Here is a 5,486-nt window from a genome sequence, read left to right as displayed (position 1 = left end):
TACAGCGACGCGCCGAAGCCTCTTCCGCCTCGGCACAACGGGCTAAGGTTGAGAGGCTATGGAATTGGAAGATTGGCAGGGGGTTCGGGGCCTGCGATCTCGAGACGAACGGAAAAAACAACAGGGGTAAGGGGCGGAGCAGGCCCAACAACGTGACGTGGCCCAGGCGGAGACCTAGACAACTACGAACTTGTCTAAAAAAAGGCAGTTACGAACAAAAAACAACCACATGACGTCGAATCGTTTCTTTTCAATTACCGGTGGCACTGTGGGTAATTTTTATCAACTTTAATGACAATTTTAATGACGGCGGACGGGAGAAGCAATGCACGCTTTATTATTAGGTAAAGATAAAGATAAAGACATTATTGGTCTAACGATGATCAAAGTAAATAAAAAATTAGGTCTTATAAACTCAAGTGGAGGGAGTAACAACTTAAATATCTTTTGTTATAAGAACAACTGAAAATCTTCCGCACAAAAAAGAAAGGAAATCTTTTAAAATAAAGAAAGGAAGCATGAAATTACCATGATATTTTTGAGGGGATACCATGAATTTTCTTAAGAATTCCATGATATCGTTTCATTTGTTTTGGAAAGAATTCCCTCGGGAGGATTTTTTTTTACAGAGGAGCTCGCAACATTTTTTTTGAAAATCAACCATTTTCATGAGGGGCAGAGGAGAGTGCAACAGGATTTACACGAGGAGAAGCTCAGCAACAACAAACAACGGGCACAAAGCTGCTGCTACGGCTTTCAAGGCCCAGCTCTATACTTCGTCCGTAATTGAGGCCCAGATATAGCAAACGCCAGCCCAATTCAAACGAACGTCCCCTCCCGCGCGTGACTGGCTCCCGCACCGCCCGCTGCTGCCGCTTGCTGCGCTTCGGTTTTAGTACCACCTCGCCTAGCGAAGGAGCACCGAGCGGGAGCGCTGGCTATAAAATGAGGGCAAGGTGCGACGTTGTTCCATACTTACCTGGACGGGGTCGACGAGCGATCAAGAAGGCTCGTGGCCTGGGTCAGTGGTCCACATTGCACTTGGTGGATGCGCTGGCCCACCATCTCCCCAAGTGGGAGAGTGGATGTCATAATTTGTGGTAGAGGGGGTACGCGTTCGCGCGGCCCTGCCAAATCTGAAAATTAAATTTTGGTCCCTGGCTCGCCTTCACACGAGGTCGGTTTTTTCAATCCGGTACCTTGTTTGATTATTATAATCTGTAGCACAGCTCCTCTGACGTCATCTGAATAGAGAAATTGAAATTTCAGTAATGGCTGGTTTCTCTCAACAACTTATGCATCTGGTGCTCTTTACCTTCAAATTTGGGAAGAACACATGCAGAAACCTGTAGGCTGGACCGACAGAAGCCACTGCAGTCTAGTAGTATAACTTGTCAGGCACCCCGCCGGGACAGTATCATTTAGCCGCTAGAAATTCTTGACACAAAACCTTGGCTCTGGTTTTCATTCATTGAGCATGAAACTAATTGAAGGGTCAACAACTTTACAATCAGATGTGTCACAACCAAGGTAGAAGAGCAAGCACACAGATGTTAATCTAGCGCAAGCATACGGTTCAATGCAATACATGTCTTCTTCATGTTCAGGGGCAGCAACCAGACACCAAATTCATTTTTCCGGTACACGTCTTTAGTCATTTTGACAGATGCTTCCAACCTAAGACCAAACCATGCCCTGAAGAAGAATCCTTTGCTAACACACCGATAAATTCATAAGGCCGGCCATTCAAAAGAAATAAGGCCCCAGCATGCCTCTCAAGGCAAAAACTACACTTGAAACTTGTCAGTTTCACCAAAGGCAGAAGAATCAATAAGTAGTTGGACAAAACATCTAACTGATAAATGGAACTTCTCTTACTATGCTCTAAACACTCAAGGATGGAACTACCTGGCAATACTTCAGAGCTTCTGCCGCCACGAACATCTATTACACATACTGCAAAAGAGCCACTGTTCTGTTCTCTGCTGGAAGAACAATTTTTTGGAACAAGTTTCATTAAGGCTGAAGTAAGAGGCCGCAAATCGATGATGACTTTGTTGAACCACACCTACATACATAAAGATGTCAGTATACTGCATACTGCATGAATCATAGCAGTATGCAGTTGCTCCTTTCTTCCATCTCTCTAGGTTCTATGTCGAAGACCTAGCCTTTGAAGATCACAATCAACTACTCCCTCCGTTCGGAATTACTTGTCTCAGAAATGGATGTATCTAGAACTAAAATACATCTAGATACATCCATTTCTACGACAAGTAATTCCGAACGGAGGGAGTACTACTTGGGCGTGTTGGTAGTAACTCTTGGTATCCCCTATTGATGAAGAATAATCCTGACAACCAAGCGTGAGAAAAAATGTCGCCACACGCGACAAGCCATGGGTGGGCAAGATGCCATTTGCTGGTCATGCTTCCATCCAAATCAACTGCTATTTTCTCTATGCGAATCCGGGGTACGAAGTGCACAATAAATAACCGATGATCATGATCTATGCCGAAGACCTAGCCATTGAAGATCACAATCTTCTTAATCATTTCATTTCGGGGAGAAAATCTCAACCAAGAGTTACTTTTTTTTTTCCGAAAAGAACCAAGAGTTACTACCAACACGCCCAAGTAATTGTGGTATCCACTGTTGATCAGGAGACATGAGTTGTGTGGCGAAAGATGAGCCGTGAGGGCAACATCGTAGTCATAGAGGTCGTCTGTTGCGCGGCGAGCGCGAGCTAAAATCAATTTCTCATATGCGTAACCTGAACAGAGGAAATATGGTTTCAGTATAGTGGCTCGAGGGTTCAGATTCAAGTTTCCCTGAGCAACATGAACGACCTAACATATGCCTCCGGTGTTGTCAGTCTGTATGTTCTGCTGCTCTTTGTTTTCCCTGTTGCAACTAAGTAAATTTTGACAAGAACACATGCGGAGGACCGGCTTAGTATTAGTATTAACTTGTCCGTTCAAGCACAGACAAGCACCCGCAGGGACAGTGTCATTTCGCCGTGAAAAGGTCTTGACACAACACCTTGGCTCTGGTTTCATTCATTGAGCATGAAACTAATTGAAACGTCAACAACTTTACAATCAGATATGTCACAACCAAGGTTACTAGCTAGCAAGTCTCTTAAGGCCAACATGCCTCATAGGGCAAAACTGCGCTTGAAACTTGTCAGTTCCACCAGTAATCAGTTAAACAACACGCCTAACTGATAAAAGGAACATCTCTTACTATGTTCTGAACACTCAAGGATGGAGCTACCTGCAGAAACTTCAGAGCTCCTACCAGCTGCCGCCGCGAACATCTACTACACAGACTGCAAAAGAGCCACTGTTCTGTTCTTTTGCTGGAAGAGCAATTTTTCGGCACAAGCTGGTGGTGTTGGCTTCAGCATTTTCATGAATGCTGAAGTAAGAGGCCGGAAATCGACGATGACACCATATACTCCTAATATACTTGAGCATTGCCAACATGATCCGACATATCAAAGCTTCAAAACTTTGTTGAACCACATCTACGTACATAAAGTCGAGATATCTTACAGGGGAAGCTCATATGCAGAGCACTAATAACCATCCATCGCGACCGTCGATCATCACGGATACGAGTAAAACATACTGGACACAACCCACATAGGTTGCATCGTACTGCCACAGTTTAGAATGGAGACATCTTCCTGCAGTGGCTGACCCAACTCACATGTGATCCACTCTTTAGAATCATAGCAGTATATGCAGTTGCTCCTTCCTCGCCATCTCTCTGAATTCATGCAACACAAGGGCTGGCTTCTCTCTTCGATGCTGATGAAGATCGTCCAGTTCCTAGCTTCTCCACCTTCACCCACTTTGTAGGTTCAGTTAGTAAGTCGAGTCGGAAGGCTTCAAAGGTATCCCCTGTTGATGGAGAATAATCCTGACAACCAAGCGTGACTGCGTGAGAAACATGTCGCCGCACGCGACAAGCCATGGGTGGGCAAGATGCCATTTACTCGTCATGCTTCCATCCAAAATTGTGGAATTGAGATACTAACGCCAGTGAAGACATCCATAAGAAGACATGATTGTTTTTGACCCCGAAAGAAGAACTATTCCAAGAGGACTCGGTGGGGATTTGCTGTCACCAAAACGTTTAGGTGCCTTGGTTGGCGAGATCGCAGAGGGACACGAGGTTGGGGAAAGATAGGTGGCAACAACGTCGATTTGAAGGGATACGAGGAGAATGCAACACGCCAGGAGGGACAAGTGGCTTGAAGGCAAGGATGTCAGGGCATGAATCATGATCCCAACAGAGCAACAATAGAGTGAAGCAGGGCATCCGGAAGGTCTGCCCAATCTTGAAACCCAGACATAGTTGAGATCGCAGATTGGCCACGGAGTTACATGAGATCGCAGCTTCTCTGAAACCAGTTATAAATTAGAGAACAAAGATTAGAAGAATGAACTGAAAATTTCTGAAAAGTAACGAACAGAGAAATGATACAGAGTGGCAAGGGAAATGGCCAGTGCATTTGTGGTTCCTGAGATGCTGGTTAACATGGAAAACACTAGTAGCACAGTAACACAGCAAGAGACTGTATTCATATGCTGCTAATAGTAACACTAATAATCAAATGCGATACTATTACTGACATTGCCTCAGTCTGTACTACTGTGATATCCTGTCCGTAAACATCATGATACAGTTGGGGGCGATGGCAGTCAATACTATCAGCAGATGAAACCAAAAATAGAACAAATCCATACAATCGTGCTGACCGTCATTTAAAAGTGTGAGAACAACTGTTGTGCTGTATTGCACAAGGAAATAACAATGCACTGCAACACAAAGTGGAATATTCTCTTGGAAAAATATGTCTATAAAAATTAAACGCATCCATCCGTGTCCTCAGAATATGACACAGACGGAGACTGTGGCTCTACCTGTTGCCAGCACCTCTATCAATAACAATGTACAACCAATGACAAAAAATAGAGGTGGCAGAGTACAAGCACACTGAACTTATGTCCGCATTCAAAAACAGTTCTCTGGCAATCATAGTAGCAGTCGAGATTGACATTATTCATGGTTACAACTTTTCACATAACCATGCACATCTTTAAATAAGGCAGGCTAGTAGAACCTAATTGAAGGACCTTAGGACAACTCCAACAGCCGACACAAACAGACGAGATTTTTATCCGTTTGGATCAACCGAGCGGACGCGTGTGCCCGGTTAGGTGTGCCCAATGCGTCCGACACATTTGGTTCATGCAGCAACTTAAAAAAACTAAATAGGCATAAAACATTTAAAATAAAAACATGCATATTAAGATGCTGGGCCAAAATTTAGGCACAGCCGACACCGGAATGTGGCTGGGGTCAAGGTGCCAGCCGTGCGGGAGCTTGACGTCCGGCCAAGACAACGAGACGCAGTTCTCCCACTGATAGTGCGCCCGATGCACCGGCATATATAGAATTTTGGCGTGTGCGCA

At 44.6% G+C, this 5,486-nt stretch overlaps 1 non-coding gene across 1 annotated transcript; it reads left to right on the top strand.

Moving 5' to 3' along the window:
* Positions 1-971: 971 nt before the first annotated feature.
* Positions 972-1,132, top strand: LOC119304438. The gene has a single exon (XR_005148267.1). It is a non-coding gene; the product is annotated as a U1 spliceosomal RNA (small nuclear RNA).
* The last annotated feature ends 4,354 nt before the right edge of the window (positions 1,133-5,486 follow it).

Source organism: Triticum dicoccoides, chromosome 5A (assembly GCF_002162155.2).
Source record: "Triticum dicoccoides isolate Atlit2015 ecotype Zavitan chromosome 5A, WEW_v2.0, whole genome shotgun sequence".
Taxonomy (NCBI): domain Eukaryota; kingdom Viridiplantae; phylum Streptophyta; class Magnoliopsida; order Poales; family Poaceae; genus Triticum; species Triticum dicoccoides.
This window is presented reverse-complemented; position numbering and strand designations above follow the sequence as displayed.